This window comes from Lepidochelys kempii, chromosome 11, assembly GCF_965140265.1.
Source record: "Lepidochelys kempii isolate rLepKem1 chromosome 11, rLepKem1.hap2, whole genome shotgun sequence".
Classification (NCBI taxonomy): domain Eukaryota; kingdom Metazoa; phylum Chordata; order Testudines; family Cheloniidae; genus Lepidochelys; species Lepidochelys kempii.
This window is the reverse complement of record NC_133266.1, coordinates 45,847,364-45,868,380: the sequence shown is the minus strand read 5'-3', so window position 1 is coordinate 45,868,380 and position 21,017 is coordinate 45,847,364. Positions and strand designations below refer to the sequence as shown.

At 41.6% G+C, this 21,017-nt stretch overlaps 1 protein-coding gene across 6 annotated transcripts in view; it reads left to right on the top strand.

Moving 5' to 3' along the window:
* Positions 1-2,051: 2,051 nt before the first annotated feature.
* Positions 2,052-21,017, top strand: part of ZNF385B (zinc finger protein 385B) — a 305,022-nt gene continuing 286,056 nt past the window's right edge. The window contains exon 1 of one of the 6 annotated variants that reach the window (XM_073306049.1): positions 2,052-2,121. The gene's annotated coding sequence lies outside the window, so the exon portion shown is untranslated. Of the gene's footprint in view, positions 2,218-2,494; positions 2,633-2,662; positions 2,795-21,017 lie in introns of those variants that run through there. The other 5 variants (XM_073306053.1, XM_073306046.1, XM_073306047.1 and 2 more) reach the window with 5 other exon arrangements.

The window sequence follows — 21,017 nt, the reverse complement described above, 5'->3', positions numbered from 1 at the left end:
TAAAATTGCTGTTTTCTGAGATCCACTGTCATCCACTTTTGCTTTAATACCATTTGCGTAGAGAACCTTGTTATTCTGCACAATTCACAGGTAGTTTTCTAAAGCCAGAAACTAGTGAGCTCCTGAACACCTAATGTAATAAAAAAAACTCCTCCAACAACCTGAAAGTGGAACGTGGGGGGAAAAAAAGAAATATGGTATTTCTGCATGTCTTCTTCAAAGTTCTTTTATTTCTGACACACAGCTCTGGTGCTTTTGGCATGGGAATTCATGCCAGCTACACCAGAAAACATTGATGCTAGGCACCATGGTCTGTAACCTCTAAATTTGCCAAAGGAAAAAAATATATTGCAACAGATTATTTCCTACATAGATTTTCCTCTCCTTCTGTTTGAGTAATCTTTGAAGCATCTGCTCCATCATTTGTCTTGGATGTGGGCCACTTTGCTGTACCTTTTGAAACTCTTTGCCATTACCACGGATGTTTTTGGATACTTTGGCAGACCAGCCATTCACTCATTCTTTTTGGATTAGTTTTACAGCAGTATCTTGGTTTTGCAATGGAGGACTGAGACACTGCAAAACTAATCCATTTGAGTGCCTCTTGTTTTGTGTGTATGTAACTGAGGCTGATCTGTATAAATTCCCCAATTACTCTTACCAGAGCTAGGGAGGGAAAGAATTTAAACCCATATATGTGCAAACCACACACTCTCTTTTTCTCTCTGCACTTGTACAGTTTATGAGATAGAATACTACATCATAGCTGGAATCTGGTAGGAAAGACTAAGGAGGCCCACCTGCAAAGCACTGGGGTAATGCCTGGGTGAGAAGCCCACCCTCCTTTACCTCTGAATTGCTGGGATTCCTACAAGGCTATGCTCCCTGTTCCTTCATGAAGGGCTCCATTTTTCATATCAACCTCCCATCTGACAGTATCTTCCTATTCCTGCTGAAATAGCCAAATATATGGGATAAAGAGCCTTTTTTCCCCACCCCAAAGCTCTCTGGTTTAGGCAAAGGTAGGGGTGCAGAGGAGACATGTCTTCTATTCTGCCCTGCTACTGGGCAAAACAGAGGATCTCAACAACTCTACCCTGGGCCAACCTAGACTAGGCATGAGGGCTACACTTAAGACTACAGCTGCTGGAGTCACCTGAGGAGAACAGAATTTCAGTCGTTTTTTTTTTTTTAAATAAAAAATGTTCTAGCCTTCATGCATGCAAAGAAAAGCTTGAAAATGTTATCTACCTGTGCCTGATGCCTACCTGAATTTGCAGACAGTCTGAAACAAATGTTACTAGATGTGTGAATTGCCCTATTCATTTTAAGTCTGAAACTTCTTGTCAGGAAATGGGGGCAAGGCTAGAGAGAGTCTACCTGCAGTTTTTCTGGGTACCTGATTGTCTTAATTTCACATTATAAGAGTCTCCTACCAGCTATCTTTCTGGTCATCCTCCTCTGTTTCTGTGAACAGCTGCAGCTGCCTCCCCTGAGCAAAACTGTCGTGATTCTTACCGGTTTCAGTTCTACAGGGCTCTCAATACCGCAATGAAACTGATCACTCCTGCCAATTTCATCCTGGTGCTTGGGAAAGTTACCTACAGCCCCAGAACCCTTAAAGCTGTGAGTTTAGACACAGGGAAGCAGCGCAGCTCCTTTACCTTCGGAAGGTTGTCCTTAAAGGCCACAAACAAAAATCCGTGCACTGTAGAAAAACTTGATGGATTAAGCTTTCCCCGCTAACTACTGCGGGAAGTGTTCTGGCAGGGCGTGAGGCAGTGGCCACATATGCACAAGTATAAACCCGCTGCAAACACCTACATACGCACTCAGGCGCGCGTCCACATGACCGGGAAGCCACACGTGTGTGCACAGGACGGAATGGTGCAGCCACACCCCCTCTATATGTAGGTCACACAGAAGTGGGGCGCGCCCACCCGCGCTGTTTGCCCGCGCTCCCGCGCGGGGTTCCTCTGCGCCCCGCCGGCACGCGCCCATTCACCTGCCGCTCGCGCTCGTGCTCGCGCGCCCACGCCCCTCTCACCTGGGCGGTGGGGTGGCTCCGGGCCAGCCTCGACGCATGCGCCCGGCGGCCGCCTGTCGTGGCTCCAACGCGGAGTAAGTGGGACGCGCTGCCTGATGTGGCGGCGGCTGAGCCCCGCGCGCCTGCCATCCCCGCGCGCCGGAGGCGCTGGAGCCCGGCGCCCGGGCAGGGTACGAGGGGAGCGGTGCCGGGGCGGGGCGGGGCTGTTGGGACTGGCGGCTGGGGAGGGGGCCAGAGCTGGCCGTGCCCCCGGGGCTGTGCGGGGCGACGGGGGCAGCGCCGCTTCCGCCCGCTGCCTGCCGCCCCCGCCAGGGCAGCGGCTCGCTCGCCCCCGCGTGCCCGTGGCGGGAGCAGGGCTGGGCGGGGACGGGGCGCGCCGGGGCGAGGGCGAGCGCCCCCGGGGGCGGAGGCAGCGGGGCTCGCTGGGCAGGTTCGCGGCAGCTCGCGGGGACAGAGCCGGTGCGCGACTCGCTCGCGGCGCTGCCGCCGGTCCGGCCGTCTGGCCGCGGGGGACCCAGCGCCGAGCGGCCGCGCTGCCCGTGTCCTTGGCCGCGGTCCCTACCGTAGCTTAAAAGTGAGCTCAAGGTGTGGGGCCGTATTGTGTATCCCTACCGGAGCCTTTTAACGGGTTTCTACTGGGCTTCCCATGTGCGGTATCCAGTTTCCTTCCCCGTGTGTTGCGGGTTTTCATTTTATGCTGCAGCCACTAATTTACTGCTAGAAAGTATAACCCATTTCTCTAACTAGGTCAGTCTCTTGAGTCATGATGAATTTGGTTTGCATCGCAATGTTTCTTTTCTCTAAAAGATATGCGGGTTTTTTTTTTTTTTTTGCTTTGCTTTAAGATAAGTTCTGTTTTTTCTGCGTTTTGAGTAGGAGTTCGTTATAGTTATAGTTACACTAGCACAGCCTGGCTCTCTTTATAGATCTTTATAAGCTTTTGGAAAGGTGAATTTCCCCCAACAAAAGAGGCATTAACCTACTTTAAGGAATCATCCTTGATGATCTAATTACATAGCTTAGGAGTAAGTGCCTGGCACTGTAAGTTATTTGGGGACAAGGCTCTGAATACCTTAGGTATGCTTAACAATCAGTTTTCAATACAAAATGCTAGATTTTTGGGTCCTGGAGAGTCTTAAGTTCTTAGTTTTAAAAGCTTGCCTTTGTGATGCTTAGCTATTTCTACACCCCACCCCACTCCAGCTGAAAATTATGAGCATAAACTTCGAAAATTAAGAATATAAGGCCACTTGCCCCAAGTCTAGTACTTGCATTGAAAATTTATTACTAAGTGTGTACGTATATGCTTTGGCAGCACATATATTGATATTAGCTTTAAATAATTTCTTTATACTTGAAAATTGTTTCTCTGAGGCATTCTTGTCTATATGTAACTTTGCATGTGTATACGTGTAACAGTAGTTACTCTGTGCATCAGTGTCTGAAGAACATGAAAAGTGTGGAGTTTTTTTCTGACTTCTCCCATTTTTGGGAAAAGAAATCTTGTTTACTATCACATCAGCAAAATGCTTCTTGAACCTGCAAGGTATTAGCACTTGAATATCAAGCTTCAATAGAATGGCTAGTTTGTGTTAAAGAATATTGTACTTTAAAAATGTGGGACCAGTCAAAATGTATAAAAGAACTTCAAAACTAACCGTTACAGCTACTTACTGTATTACAAGTTGGGAGGTGGAAACTGCCTAGTGTGATGAGTCTTATTCTGGTAATATACTAGTGATATTTAGTGAGGAAGTTCTTTAAAAATAACTACTGGATGAATTTAGAAATGTATGTACCTGCTGATAAAGCGAATAGATGTTTTATTCCCAATTCTTTTTGATGCTGCATCAATGGTTTATTTCTACAAATAGCAAAAGATGGATCAAAATAAGTGATCTAACATTAAAACGAACATACATGTTTTAGTACCTGATTGTATAACAGTATGAAAAAGTGATCTAGCTCTTATTTAAAATTAATGGTTGACGAAGAAACTTTAACCATCAGAGAGGTGTGTGGACCACTCTCTATTAAGTGGTCCATTGACGTCCCTGTGGCAATTATAGTGAGAAGTAAGGGCAGCACCTGGTGAGAAATCCACTTTGCTTGGAAGATAAAGGGTGCTGTCCCTAGATCCCTGCTTGAAGTTTCTGCCTTTTGAGGCAGTTTCTATCTAGTAGTGAGTATGTGGTGATAGCTCTTCCCTATCTCAACTGTTTGGCTGATGAAAGGTAGAAAAAGTGCTCTTTCTTTCATACAGCAGGGCTGTTGGAGTAGGGGGTGTCTGCTATGCTATCCCTCCCTCCTTCAGTCTTCTGGCTGTCTGTCACACTCCCTTTCCCTTTCCAAAGAGGAATGTTTTTGCTGTTCTTCCCCCCACCAAGTCCGTTGGCTACTGAGGGAAGGGAAGGAGGTTATGCAGGGGATGAGGAGGATTTCTGATTATCTGCCCAATGTCCAGTTGTCTTTGTGTTTTGTGTGATTCCTTCCCCCAAATAGCTCCAGTACATAAAGCTCATTACTTTGCCAAACAGCTGCGGAGTGAGATTATATGATAGTTTGATTTATGTCTGCAGGATTCTGGAGTTGTGATATATATTATCAACTTCACTCTACTGTTGCTTGTTTTAACTTCTTGCATATTATGGTCCACTTAATAATATAAATGTCCTTTTGTGGACTACCTCCAAATTGTATTTCCTAATCCTTTCCCCACATCTTTCTGTGGCAAATGATACTTTTCCATTTAACCAGGTAATAGAAATAGGATAGTATTAATGAGACAAGATGACGACAAACTGTAATGTGATGGTAGTAGCTGCTTGATTCTGCCCTGTTGTTGCATCTGTGCAATGCTTACTCTCCCAGATGGAGGAACATGCGCTAGTAGAGACTCTCCCCTTACTGACTGCAGGCCCCAATGTTTTGATCTTTTCAAGGGGCTTTCTCCCTTCAATTTTGTGCTGTTCCGTTTGTTACCTCTCATATTTCGGCAGTGTCTTCAAATTTGATCTCCGCTGAATTTCTACCAAAGATAGGGACTGCAGTCATGAAGCAGCCACACAGAGGAGCTTGTTTTTGTGAGTTTAATCTGTTTTGGGTTTAATGCCTTTTGAAATCCTCAGTCCAAGACTGGGCTACAGTTAGGAGTGAGTGTCACTGCATGAAGTCTGACATCTGTCATGCCATTGTAATAGAAGCAGTGCTGTGGACTACCAGTGGTTCGAGGACTGGAGTTACAGCCTGGTTGTCCTTAGCGTTGGAGGACTTATGAAATAAAGACATTCTTATTACTTAACATATAGTCCAGTTGGAATGGAGCTCTGAATCCTGAAGAACTTGTCAGTCTGTGCCAGGATGTAACTGGGTATAGTTCTCTGGAAGGTTGTCCTTCCTGATATACTGAAGTCAAGTTGCAAAGATCAGGTCATCTTTACTTCTTCAGATGAAAAAGATGGCTTCACAGTCTGAGTAGCTTGAGTGTTAAACTTCTGCTCTTTATTAATTACCTTTGTAATACTTTTGATACAACAGTGGGTTTTTCTTTAAATATATACATTTTTGAACTAGCAGTGGAGAAAGCTACAAAATGGAAACAAATACTTTGCACTTGATTGAAGAGTCTATCAAAGCATTTAAACAATAATTTACCCATAACAATATTATGAGTATTATACCTATTTTACTTGACACAAGTCATGCCGAAAGCTAGTGGCAGTAGATATTTTAATAGAAAAATATTAAATTTATAATAACCTATGATTTATTATACCTATGATTCTTCAGTTGAACCCATGACTATTGAGTTAATGTTCTCAGCATGCTGTCGGAATGCACAGAGGGTTGAAAGAATTATAATACATTTGTTCTTGTGTGCAGTCATAAAGCTAGTATTCCCACCAGCTGTACATGCAAATAGGTTTTGATCACAGACTTTGCTTACTTAAACTTGTGAATGTAAATCAAATATTTGCCAAATGACATCATTTTCTGTTCTTATTTTGTGTGCAAATGTAAAATGTACAGAGATTCCCTTGAATGGTGGAATATTTTGTTGATATTTTTTTGCTGTTCAAATAAGCCTGTTAGCTACCTGTAATGGGTTCTCAATATGAATTTGTTTCTATTTTTAAAACATTATGGTAAATATTTAGCAGTATCAAAACAAAGAAATTCCTTTCAAAATAATGTCCTCGGTATTTGGATTCTCGAGAAAGATCCATTTATTTCCTGTTAAAATTAATTTGTTTTAAAAGCCTTAATATAAAATATATTGTCATTACAGTACATGTAGCAAATTATTGGGTAAAGTATGGTTTCTAATCTAAATTATAAAGACACAACTGAATCATATAGCTACACTGTATCTTTTCTGACTACTGAAAGTGCTTAAGAAATAATGGTTAACATTACAATGCATGGATGTGTTGTAGTAAAGTATACCTGATGCTTATTTAGCAACAATGCTGACATTATTTAAGCAATTTGTGATCACAAAATATTCAGTCAATTTTGTAGGCTTCTTAATGTTAGGAAGTTTTAATGGTCTTGCTCTGTTCACAGAAAACACCTTATTTCTGTGCCCTGCAATGCATCATGTTTCATTGTCTAACGTATTTTGTCAAAGATTGATTAAACATGCCCATTAATTTTGTAATTTTATTGCATATTGCCCTTTTTAGATGAGCGCTCTCATCAGATTTTCTGCTATAATTCTTTTTAATCTCTAAAATGTAATAACATACAGTCTTAACACACAGATGTTACACATTCTGCACAGAACTGTGATATTTCTAGTGTATTAACTGAAACTGACATCACCTTCTATAAACAAGGTATTAATTGACATGTTAAAAATGCATTAGAGAACCTGAGCTGCTGAGGTTTGTAGAAACAGAAGCCTGGTGAGCTAATCTAAGTAAATCAGTGGAGTTCAAATCTTCACTTACCATTACTGGTAATTTACCACATTATTGTTTAATTGACAGGCAGGTTTTATAAAAGGTAAGTATTATTAATAATCTGCCAGATACACTACAACTGTCCAATATCTTTTGATCCTTTGTTCATTGGACAGTATTATGTTGACTGAAATAAACTGATATTTTAGCTAATGTTTTAAAGTGAAATAATACTACTTTTATTTGTTGAAACAGCAAAAATTTACGGTACATTTTCTTTGGTCTGATTACTGTATTAACACTTAAAATGTTGGCCTTTTTTGGACTTGCAGTCAAATAGATTGGAGGACAATCTTTGTGTACATGCATATGTTTATAAAAATACTTTGCCTTTAGTATCTTTCAACTCAGTATTCTCCTAGCATTTTACCGGCAGTAACTGAGTTTCACCATCCTCTTTGGAGAGTTAATTTTACCCAGCTGGAGTTTCACCACATGTATGGTGGAACACAGTACTTCTAGAACAATAGCTAGACTGCTGGTTTTGGGGGCCCACAACCTCCCATATGCTTCCAGATTTTGGAAAACTGACTGTAAAGAATTATCTCAGCTTTCTTTATTACAGTAATGTCAAAAACGTACAAATCTTAGTTAGGGTCCTACTTCCAAATTTAGGTATTTAGGTAACGATGGAATGTTATTGATTATCTTTCAGTCAGTGGGAGCTGTAGGTGCTCAGAACCTTTGACAATCAAATCACTTCCTTTGATACCATATTTAAATAACTACATTTTGACCCAAGTTTCTAGCCCTTCTGCTGGTGAAGATATTCTTGATGATGTAAACTGATGGCAATGGTTGAAAGTTCAGTGATCTATTTTCTCAAATATCTTGAGTTGTTCATAGTCCACACCCTCCAAGGGGTGGCTTCAGGGACCCACAAAGCCTTTGGCAGTTTGGTCTCTTGAGTTTGGGTGGGAAGCACAGACCAATTTCCAGCTGTAGAGAATATTACTTCCCAGCCTTTTCCTGCTCGTACTAAGGCAAGCTGTCAGCTGGCTGCACTGAGTCAGTGGGAGCTGCAGGTACTCAGCACCTCAGGAAATCAGGTGGCTGTTTAAATGCTGAAATATGTATTTGGTGGTGACCTTTCTGCCTTTTGGATTGTCTACATGGGAATGTTTGTTTTTTTCAGATCAACTGTAGTTATTTTATGTTAAATTGGTTTGCATCCACACACTTTTTTCCTGAATTATTTGGCATCTCATTCTGCATTACTTTGTTTTACCAGTAAAATAGGGCTAATACCTACCTACCTAATGGGAGGTTGGTGGGTTGAGAGCATTAAATAGCCAGTGTTGAGGACCGCTCTGACAGAGCAAGACTACAACATGGTTCAGAACAGACAGGGAAGAATACTGTATATAATTGCAATCGTAGGGGAAGCTCAGATAGAATATAGTTAGTTGAGTTGAAGTTTGATTTAGACATTAGTATTAAAACTTCTTTTCTTTTGAAAAATGTCATGGTATTTTTTAATGATCACAAGTGTTCTGGGTCTTGGTTTTATCACAGCCAAAGGCGGCACCTCCAGAATTGGTGTCTCTTAATGCCCTGCTGACTGCTTATTGATTGGTTTATTGGTTGTAGCATTGGTTCAGAACTGAATCCTTAACACCACTCAACCCTACTCAGCTTGTGAGATCTAATTGGCTTATAGAACAAGCTGTTATGGCTGCAGGCCATATTTCTTTATCTGTTTGTGCAGATTTCCAAAGGTTAAAGATATGTTAAGGGCACTTTACTTAGTAGTTCATGGTGTCAAGTTCTAATTGGACGCTTATTAGTACATATGTTCTGAACACAATAGACTTCCAGATCTCCTTGGAACCATTACAATTTATGATGTAATTCCAAAAATTAATTAGTTTAAGGTTCATTCATGTGATAGACAGTGTTAGTGCCTCTATTGAGCATATACATGGAATCTGCATGCTAAAAAAGAGAAACCCTTATGACGTTTTTACTGATTTTTTTTATTGCACATTCAAAATAGCAGCCCTCATTACTCCACTTACTCAAGAAATCTTAGAACATAAATGTTTGACTACTTTTAAATTAGAGCAAATTGTTTTTTGAATAATATGTATTTTGTCAGGCTTCAGAGGCAAGGAAAGGGAGAGTGAGAAATTGAGTGTGTCTGCTCCATTTATTCAGGACAAAATGTGTGTTGTTGAGAAACTTTGTAAACACTTCCTCCTCTGTAGTCTTTACTCAGTCCTGTTGAATACTTCCAAGGGCAGAGTAAGGACCTCCAAATAGGGTTTTATAATGGAAATGCTGATGCAGAAGTAGTTTCCAGTGGTTTTTGTATCATCTTTTTCTTTCCAGCCACCTACTAATATGACCATGAATCCTTGCATCAGGTTTGATTTATACATAAAGGCATGTGTAAGTGATTCGGTAAATTTTCAAGTTAAGCTAAAACGATTGAATACTACTAACTTTAAAAAAAAAAAAACAACCTTTAATATGGAGTTCATAAACATTTGAAAAAATCCTGCATATAACTCCACTTTTGTTTGTTTCTAAAAATACAGCCTATTATTTTAAGCCCCTGTCCTGTAACTAGCTGCACCTGGGTGGACCTCGGGACCTATATGGTGTCAATATCTGGTTTAAGGTTTTAGCTTTTATTAATAAGGAAAAAAACTTAAACTGAAACCCATATTACACACACACACACACAAATTAAAGAACAGTATTAAGGTTGCAAAGTCAAGCATTCAAAAGTTAAGAAATGCCAGAGTTCAGGTTTCCTGTGCACAGCGTTATTACAACCCCCTTGAGCATGTGCATTATGATAGTCTTAAATTACGTGATCAAATACTATATTTCCCACAGGAGCCCTGCCTCATTCACAGGATGGATGGTGTTACTTAAATAAGCAGCTATGCAATTTTCTGTCTTATTTTCATTGTCCACCATGCAGCTTTAATTACTACATGCTATTCAAACCCTGCTCTGAAGACAGAAATTTTAATTTTTCCTCATGGGCTCATCAGTATAGTATCCGAGTTGTTGTTCATAAACAATGACTTTTTTTTCCCCAATTCCCCTGTGAGGTGAGGGGTGGCAATACTCCCATTTTACAGATAGGGAGCTGAGGCTTGGAGAGAGGTCAAAAGTTTCTGCTGATTGACTGCCCAATTTGGAACACTTATGATGTAATGTATTCAGTGTACTTGATATGTTTTAAAGCACAACTCCCATTGCCTACAGTTGTAGCTGTGAGTGCTCAGCATTTCTGCAAATAAGACCTCAGAGTTTCAAGTTGGGTGCCCAGAAAATGAGGAACACACAATTATTGGCCACCTGTGGAAAGTTAATTGGTTTAAGTGATTGTCCTAGGATCAAGTAGAAACTCTGTGAAAGAGGCAGAGATGGAATACAATACTCCAGGGCAACATTCACCTGCTTTAACAGTGAGACCATCCTCCTTTTTCCCCCCTGGAATCCCCTCTTTTATTTGTTACAGGCTGATGCCTTTAGATCTAGAAGTCAGGGTTCAATCCCCACACATACACATTTTCCAACTTCTGTAGAAAAGAAGCCAGGGATCCTACAGACAATGGCCTTCTTCACTACACAGCCCTGATTCATTTCTAGAGCAGGACCATCTTGTGCATTGAATTATTCTGAGGTTCTATGGAAAAGAATGTGATCATGTAATCAAGATTATCATAAAATATATATACACATGGGAGCTGAATTAAAGTTGCATAGGCAACCTTAATTCTGGTATTTCCTAACTTCTGAGTACTTGACTTCACAACCTTAATAATCTTTTAATGTGTATTATTTTTATATGTAATTTCCTTGCTTTTTGAAAAAGCAAATTGGGGAAAAAATATTTCCGTCATGAGGCATCATATTGACATCCACATGGTTCATCAGCAGGGTTGGAACCTTTAGATCCACCACACAGTCCTTTGCCACTTGAGCTCACTGAGTAGTTGATAGCAGTAATAGGTGGTCTTCATCTATGTGAACCAGCACTAGGGGATCATTGCATTGTGGCAGTGAGTTTCCCAGATATTTGCTGACAGCAGAGGAATAGTGAGAATCAGGAATCTTGGGTTCCATTCCAGGCTGTGGAGGGGAATCTGTTCTTTAGTGGGCACACTCTTCTGCCCATTGATCCCTTCTGCCTCATCACCTCCAATCTATCCCAGTCCTGTCTCTATCCCTGGCTCACTGACCCAGTCCTGTTCTCCTTGCTTACCCAGTCCAAGTCTCCATACCTCAGGTTTCTCAGCCCAGTCTACTTGCCCATCTAGTCTGTTTCTCTGCTCCTGGCTCCATCTGATTTTAATGCTCTCCCTAATGCTGGCTCTCAGGCCTAGTCTCACTTCCCAGGCTCTTTATTCAGTCTCAGTTCTCCCCTCCCCCCTCCTCCCCCACATACGTTTTTGACTCCTTATCTCCAGTTTTTTCTCCTCCCTGGCTCCTCGTCCCCATCTCTTTGCCCAGCCAGCACCAGCTCCTCTTTGTTCCCCAGCTCTTCGTCAGATCTGCCTCTCTTCCCCACCATTTTCCCTCAACTAGTTCCTAGTCAGTGTTTCCTTGTACAGCTACTCCCAATCCCTCCCTCTTGCCCCCTCCCCTGCCAAATTCCTTGTCTGATCCCAGTGTTGTCCTCACCGGCTTCCAGTCCTAATCTCCCCTCCGAGTTTCAACATTCCTTCACCTCCTTGCCCAGGTCTCACCAGACTCCTTGTCCCAATCAACTCCTTTCTGTCCCTCCATTGGGCTTTTGTCCCCTCTGCATTCCGATCGGCTGGTTTCCTCCTCCATGCTGACTGGGAGAGGGGTTCTTGAGATCATAGGAGAAGACCTGCTCTCTCTTCTTGTGCTTGGCCCCAAGCAACTGGGAGCAGGCATTACAGGGAAAGTCTGGAGCATGCTCACTCATGTCATGGGGATGGCGCAGGTTTAGGTCAGCATTAGGAGCTGCGAGAGGCTGGAGCATGTTCAATAGGGTTGGAATCTTCAGAGGTTTTAGCTGTTAAAATCGAAAGTGTCTACTGAGCCTGTGTGAACTGTGATTTCTCCCTCCCCCATCTTATAGGTTTGGGCAGGCTTTTATGGGGATGGCAAAAGACACACCCTGACACCAGGGTGACTCCCCTGCCAAATTTCACATGTCTGCTCCAAAGCTTGTAGGCACTAGAGTTGTTCGGAGAAATGCTGCCAGAATTTAACACCTGGAAAACAATGTATTTCTCCCGAGGCTAGTTTTTGGGAAGAGTAAACCCGTTTTAGCTGAGAATTTTCAAAACAATTCTGCCTTAGGCAGACATCGGCAGGAGAACTTCAGCCCAGATGGTTAAAGTTCGGTAAAATAAGCAACTGGATCTTACAATGGAAAGTGTTGGAAAACCTAGCAATGCTACCAGCCTTGCCTATAATAGGTATACAACTACTACAAAGTATGCTATACAACTACATATACTAGTTATACATGTTATGAATAAATTTATGCTTATTGTAAAGTGTATATGAATTAATATTAAAGGATGAAATGCATGCTTTCCATAGGCCAGTATGGTCGGGTTTTTGTGGTTGTTTTGTTCTAGTTTTGAGTGGGAAGAAAAGCTAGAAGCCCCAGTCAGGGCAGGCTGTTGACCTTTGTTTCATACTGGAGGCAGGTGCCCAAGTTATTCCTGATAGGAGGCAAACAGTCACCCCTAAAGGCAAGGCAGGCCTGGGTTCTCCTAAGGTGGTGTCTCCTTTCTTCCTTTCCTGTTTGGAGGAGAGGGAAAACATGTCTAAGTGACTTCCACGTGTTCTTGGGAGAGTCAGCAGGGTAGGCTCACCCAGGGAGGAGTCCTGAAGAAATACCATGTGAAGAAACTCAAACTTACACCACAGAAAGGGGCACTGACTTTTTCAGTGAAATCCAGATATTGACAAAAACATGTCCAAGGTTGATTACACAGTCAACGATGTAGGCAATGCTGCATGGAATAACTGCATTTGTTGGCTAAGGGCAAGTATCAGTGTCACATAAGAAATACTTGACAATTGCTCACATACTTCAAATAGGGGGAAGAAAGAGAGGAGTAAACAAGAAAGCTGTAGTAACTTGTCTTAAATCTTGTTTGCTTTAGCCAATGTTTTGAATCTCTAACTTAATGATGATTTGGTGTTGGCAGTTTAAAAGAAATTTTCTGACCATGAAATCTACCCCCCCCGTCCCCCCCAAACTCTCCTTCGCAGCCTACCATTTATAAAAGCTTGTTTACCTACATTTGCTTGATCAAATCCCTGAGAAATCACTTGAGATGCTGCAGGGAGCTGGTGAAGCAAGGCATTCTTGGCTGAGGGGATCTGACTCTGCAACAAATTTCCAGATATTAGAGGAATCCAGAGTCTACCTTTTAGGAAACCCTGCAGAACATTCTTAATGGATGAAATTTTTCTGCCATAACCAGAGTTACCGTAGTTTTAGTGAAAAAATAAAACAAAATTAATACTTTTCCATTTTATTTAAAAACTTTCTGAATTTTTCATTCTTTCAACAAAACATTTTTTTGGTTTATTTAAAATTGTTTTCCTCCTCTATCACAAAATGTGTGTGTATTTTTGTATGTTTTTATTTTAAAAACAAACCTATATAATACACTTCCTCTGCCCTTCCCACGTGAGACATTTCAAAGATGGCCACTGTCTTATTCTGTGGGAAATGTGATCATTTGGACTTTAGGTATTACCAAATATTAATCATCATAATGCTTTGCATGGAGTGTCTTTTCTTGCTCTTTCATAGTTTAGGACAAGGGGTATGTTCTATATGTGAAATTTCACAAAAAAGTGCAATTGCTGTGGAGCAGGGGTGGTCAAACTTTTTGGCCTGAGGGTCACATTGGGGTTCCGAAACTGTTTGGAGGGCTGGGTAGGAAAGGCTGTGCCTCCCCAAACAGCCTTGCCCCCGTCTCTTATCCACCTTCTCCCACTTCCCGCCCTCTGACTGTGGAGAACCTCTGACCCATCCACCCCCCCCCCCCGACTGCTCCCCCCAGGATCCCACACCTATCCAACCCCCCATGTTTCCTGTCCCCTGACCTCCCACCCCAGAACCTCCACACCATCCAACCACCCCCTGTCCCGACTGCCCCCCAGGACACTCTGCCCCTTATCCAACCCCTGTGCTCTCTGCCCCCTTAACATGCTGCTCAGAGCAGCAGGACCATGCCGCTGTGCTGCCTGGCAGGAGCTCGCAGCCCTGCTGCCCAGAGTGCTGGCAGCATGGTGACCTGAGGCTGCGGGAGAGGGGCCAGGGGCTAGCCTCCCTGGCCGGGAGCTCAAGGGCCAGGCAGGACAGTACCGCAGGCTGTAGTTTGCCCACCTCTGCTGTGGAGTGAAGGGAGAAGCAAAATTATCTAAAACAATGCAAAAACTTTTACATCAAATCTACCTCGGGCAGGGTGAGGGAACGGCTTGCTTATAGTTGCACAGCTGTACATTGGCCCGGCATTGATGTCTCTTGCTCTGTGTGTGTTCTCTCAGATTAATTCATCCTTTTAGATTTTTTTTTTTTCTCAACACTCTCTCTGCTCTTATTTCTAGAATGTTTTTGTGGTCAGTTTAGTCTCTCCTCTTGCATATATTATAATTTTCAGTATTTACTCCCCCTGTTTTCTCAGTCACAATCTTTCTCTCCAATTGCAGTGTTGCCAACTCTTGCATATTTGGTGGGTTTTTTTTCTTTTCTTAAAGCTCTTGCTCCTGGATTCACGTTACTTCATGAGCATCTAAGCTTTACTTCGTTTACTTCCCTTTTCCCTCAACCCCTTTTTTAAAATTTTTCTAGCCCTCGAGGTTGTAGAGAAGCTTGAGAACAAAACACAAGTGCACCTTAAAGACTTGGAAAACAGAAGGCAAATAAAAACCACAAATTGAGATTTTTAAAAACTCATTCTTTTGAGGGTCTGATAGGTTTTTGGATTATTCGAGCTGCACCCATTGTTCACTGCAGCATTGCAATATAGTTATGGCTGTATATACTTTTGTACTAACTGTCCCAACTTGTAAGATGAGCACCCCGAAATTCCCTTCTCTTCAATTACTCTCTATTCACGTCCTCAGAACTTAAAGTAAAAGGTTTAAAGTCCTCTTGAGGTTGAATTGCTTTGGATCATACCAAAGGAGTGTGTTTCTGTATTGTTTAACTTAAAGGATCACTGTCAACTCAAATTTTTGAATGGACTAATTATAAGAAAAGGGAATTTTAAAGTACTCCCTTATGAGCAATGTCAGATTTTTTTATTCATTTGAAAATAGTGTGTTTCCTAGTTTTATATTTTCTGTTTGTTTTTCTTGCTGAGTATACACAGAAGTGGTGAAACTATATGAAAAGTAGTGTCAAATGCAGAGGAGGCTGCAGATCCCTTGGGATCCTCCAGATTTAGAGGCGAGATCTGCAATCTAATTCCAGGGGGAAGGGAGAGGAACAAGTCTTGACTCCCTGGCCTCCCTGCTTCCTCCCATGATAGGACATAAGGAGATGCTCTGAGAGAGGCCCCATCTCTCTTGGCTTTCTCTCTGGAACAAACAAAGTATTTTAGTGGAAATGTGACTCTTCAGCTTTTAAATAAAATAGATTTTGAGTCATCCAAACATGAAATTAAAACTATTTTTCCCTAGCTGAGATGTTTTAAATGCTTTTTCACCCCCCAAGGAATCACTTAAAATAAGATGTATTAAAACTTAGTTTGTGAATCCTAGGTGATCGGGGATGAGGAATATATGTTTTGCCTTGTCTGAAGGTATTTGGCTGGGAAACCTAAAAGGCATGAACACTGAGAATAATGTACACTTGCTGTACCAAACCATTACCTGCAGGTATCAAATCAGACTACTAGTATGCTGAAATTGTTCATGCTTCGTAGGTCAAGGGTGAATTTCTTTAGTAAACTCAGCTATATGGAAACTGGTCATTTAAATAAATAAGAAATTCAAAGAAAAATTGACTTCAGATTACTTAGACTGTAACCTCTTTGGGGTAGGGGATTATCTTTTTGCTCTGTTTGTGTAAAGCACCTAGCATAATGCGGTCCTGGACCATGATTAGGGCTCCTAGGCACTACTGCTACATAAATAATAATCTTTAAATGCAATACTAAGGTTGAGATTTTAGTTACACAAAGCCACTAAATTCAGAATTCACACAGCACTTTCAGCTCCAACCACTGGAATGTAATAGGATCATTCACCACCCAATCACAGAGCACTGGACAAATACAATAATGCAGTGATTTTCAAACTTTTTCGGCTGTGTACCCCTTTCGAAGTGTCATCTACCACATAGCCCAATCTGACAGAGGCAAATGTGATACATGTGGGGAGGGGCACGCAGGATCATGGGACCCCCCAGATTTCTGCCTTTCATTTAGCAACAGCTTCTAGAGGTTTTCAAACTGGTGTGCACCCCTAGGGAGGTGTGGAGGAACATTCGGGAGGGCAAGCGGTGGCACCAGGCAGCTAAGGCCAACCCCATGTGGTGGGGCTCAGGGAGGGAGTGCCACCTCCATGCCCAATTCATCAACCTGGGTTGGGGGGACACAACCAAAAATTGTAACTAAAGGGGAGGGGAAACTAGGGTTGCCAACTTTCTAATTAAACAAAACTGAACACCCTTGCCCTGCCCCTTCTCTGAGGCCCTGCCCATTGCTCACTCTATCCCCCCTCCCTCCGTCATTTGCTGTCCCCCACCCTCCCTCCCACACTTACTTTGAACAGGTTGGGGTGCAGGAGGGGGAGTGGTCTCCAGGCGGCGCTTACCTCACGAGCTCACCAGAAATGGTGACATGTCCCTCAGCTCCTAGGCGTGGTGGCGGCTGGGGGCACTGCACAGTGCTTGCTGGCAGGCGCTGCCCCTGCAGCTCCCATTGATCGTGGTTCCTGGCCAATGGGAACTGTGGAGCCGGGGCTCAGGGCAGGGGCAGCACATGGAGCCCACTATCCCCAGCCATTCTTCCGCATAGGAACCAGAGGGAGATGACGCTGTTTCTGGGAGCTGTGTGGAGCCAATGTAGGCAGCTTGCCAGCCCCGCCAACTGGACTTATAACCGGACACCTGGCAACACTAGGATCAGCCCAGACAGTCTGGGAGGTCCACTGAGGTGAGTCTGGGGGTGGAGGTGTCACTCTCTTCCTGAGTTCAGCTGATCTTCCCCCCCCCGCCCTAAACATTCCTCCGTGCCCCCCCAAGCAGGTGCGCCTCAGTTTGAAAACCTCTGGTAAAATAACGTAGGTTTTTAAAAACAATTTTATATTCTTTCTCAAGGAAACCTATAAATAAATTGAGTTATGGGCTGTTACGTTTAAACGTAATCTATTTCCAATCTTAGATGCATGTGATCAGAGCTTTGTATCACCATGTGTATAGGACAAACTAGGTATTCCTTTTCACTGCAAACTCCTCCCACTGACCTGATATCCATGTAAGTTTAGGGTACACAAGGAAGGTAGAACTGGGCCCCAAATGCTGTATGCGTGTGAATTGGTTGGTTATGAGAAAACAAACTCTAAAATTTATGGGGTCTTGTGCAATTAAAATCTGAATGTTGATGTGTTTCACATACCTTTCTGCTTTTTAATATGCAGTTCTGTCTGAGGAGAAAATAAGCATCTGCTTGAAAATTCTTTAATATTTGACAATATTTTCTAAAAATTGTCAATTTTAGTGTCTGATGCATAACAATTCAATATTATTTGCTTAGCTGACTCTTTAATTAGCTCTCATTCTGTCTTATATGATTTATAGCTCTGTGGCTCCTATGTAGAAATATATGATTTAATAAAGTGAAAAGCCAGAATGTGTTCACATCTCCAGTTTTTTTAATGGTTTTCTCTAGCTAGTGACTAGTGTACTGGAGGAGAAGAAAGAAGCAGCAACTATGGAGTCATCATTTATTATAGCAAGGAAAGGAAGGTCCAGCTTGCTGTCATCTGTAATTGTTCATGTTCCCTGGTCACTCACCTGCTTTTTGTTTTGGAAAATAAAAAATACAGTTCTTCAATAAAGCAAAAATTTAAGGTGAAAAGTTGTGCGTTTTCATTTATATTTCACTCAAATTTAATCAGTTTTGCTGCAGCCAGATCACAAGTGTGTAAATCTAGTTGTAACTTAATTTGTTTAAATTCTCATTAGAGCAACAGTATTTTAATGATTTTAGCTTTCTTGATGTTGACCGAGTTTTTTTTAAAACTTCTGTCAATTTTGGATTCTCTTGGTATGTTTTCAAACAGCCACTTTGATAACTTAAGTTGCTTTTGTGTAGAAAGAAATTGTTTACCCTTCCTTTTAATCTGTTTGTTTTACATCTGAAATATATCCTAATATTTACTTGTTAATTGGGAATCTCAGGCTACTTGTGTCTTCATGAAATATAAAACATGGTGATTACTGAGATCCAAAGTCTGTTCTCAGTTACACCAATGTAACTCCAAAGAGTTCATTGAATCGGTGCAGTTAATTCTGGGTTTACACTAGTGTAGCTGAGAGCAGAATCTGGCCCTCAGTGTATTCCATTTCTAATTTAAACCTTTGCCAACAATTCTGGAAAAAAAAAATAGGGATACTATAGAAATAAACTGAATTCATACTTCTCAAGGTTTTAAGAAATCGTAAGTGCAACAGTAGGGACAGTTAGCTTTGGTAGGTAGTAGTGAGGGCAAGTTTAAAGGTGAGGGAGAAGAAGTATCCGATTTGTTCTGTGCACATCTGTACAGCTGAAGTTCTGCAAGGTATAGTCTTGTTCAGAGCTCAGAAGCATTGCACACACGCCAAGTTCTGGGAGTCAGGTCTTGTTGGGGGTAGAAGGTTGGTGTAGCATTTGACTACAAAACATTCATGATTTGCTGGCCTTTCCTACTGAGCTCTCAAAGTACGCAGGCATAACCTATTTTGTACATTGTCTATAGTCTTACTGCTGTGGAGCATATGAAGTCTACAGCTGTTGCTACCTAAGTTGTGGCCCATCCTTTTAAAGATCTGCAGGGCCAATCTGTGAACCTAGTAAAGTTTGTGCTTACTGCTGTTGATCTTAGAAGATATACCAGCAGTGCCCATGGAGCTTATTTACACACCATGCAGTAACTTTATAGATTACAAGTATAGACATTTGAGTTCATTTCAGGACTCTCAAAAGATTCCGGGTAATTTATTTAGTATTGCTAAGTCCATCACTTCATTAATAAATATTTCAGGGCTCACAGAATGTAAAGACCACTCCATTAAATTGTTACTCAAAATATCAATAAATACATACATCAGGGCTCAAAGAGTTTGCAAGATTCACAGCAGAGTTTGTGATCTCTAATTCATGTGTGCACTGTGCCAAAGGACATTGTGAACTATAGTTGTTTCTGTATTGAACTCCTTTGTCCATCATGTTTCTAACAGAAAAACAGCCAACATTCATGGAAATACCACAGACGTGCTTATTAGTTCTATGAGATTGTATTTTTGGGAATCATCATTAACAAGCTCTATTGGTGAAGCCAGCACAGCTTGACAGGATGGATACTCTTATTTCAGTTCAGGTTAATTCAGCAAGGGAGAGATTTAAATTAAACTGAAATAATTACTCTTCAAATGAAATGTGAGCATCCGTGCAGGAGTTTGTAATTTAAATAAGTCAGTGCAAATTTGAGGACCTCAGTCACCAACACCACTTCCTGCAGTACCTTGCGTTTTCTTTGGAGCTCTTTACCCAAGTACTTATGATGTAATCTGATTGTATTTCGTAAGGTGAGATGTTTTGCGGGCAATTGTTAGACATTTGTCTCTATTTCTCTATGGTAAACAGGGTCGGGGGGGGGGGGTGTGTGCACTCACAAAAGCTAACAGAACAAAATTGCCAGCTCTAGCAATCAAATGGTTGCCAATCATCCTAAACTTTGTCACCATCAGGCAGCTATTAAATTAGCAAATTATTATAGTTCTTTGTCTCTGGTGTTTCTAAAGCACACACTCTTGGGTATATAAGGCTCCAATCCTGTGACTGCAATTGCACATTCAGTCCCAATGATTTAGTGGGGTTCTACAGGGGTTCGCAGATCCATCCATGTAGATGCATTTTCAGGGTTAGAACCCGTGTGCATGTTTACATTTTGAAAGTTTTCTGACTTAAGGTAGAGTATGGATTTTAAAGCAAACTAGCTATTCTTGATTAACTCTGTGTGGAAGCTCTTATTCTGGAATAAGAGGGCCTTGTTCCTGTTCAGATTAATACAAGGCACTCTTATTCTGGAATAAGTGTGTTCATATCAGAGTTATTCCTGAATAGCTCCATGGGTGCGCAAGCCCTAAATGCATTACTGTTCAGTGTAATTAAATGTAGTGATTAGACTTTCATATTGCAGTGCAGTTTCTCTGTAAGTATGGTCTTTCATTTGTGCTCTACAGTTAAGCTTCAATGAGGAATTAGCTATCTACCCAATGTTTCACGTTCATTCTAAAGCAGTTTTGTTGTTGGAAACCAGGGACTGTAGTCAGATACCACATGCATTTGTTCAATAAACAATACAAAAATGTCCTTCACATCTCACCCCACTTTATTTTTAAATAATGGTTTTTGCTATGAAATGTACAGTGCCATTTAATGCTTAATAGGTTTACACCATGTCTAAGACAAGTATTACTCACCTTAAAAAAAGACAGTTACTGCTTTGTTTGCCTTTTTGTGATGCCGCCTTCAGTATTGCAGAACAAACTTTTACTCTTTTCTTCTCTTTTCCCCCCTCTCCCTCCTCCATGGAGGAAACTCAAACTATCTTTAAAACTAAAAGTAGTCTTGGTACAATCAAGATAAAATATTTGCTATCCTAGTATGTTTTTATGCATCTGTCGTACAAATAGAAAAACTGAAAATCCACACTAGCAGTGTTTAGGTTTACTGTGTTTTAGGAACATAGGGATTAGAGTTTATCTCTCCCATAAAGGACACAAATCATTTAGATTAGAAGTAATCTGACTGTATTGAGGTACAAATTAT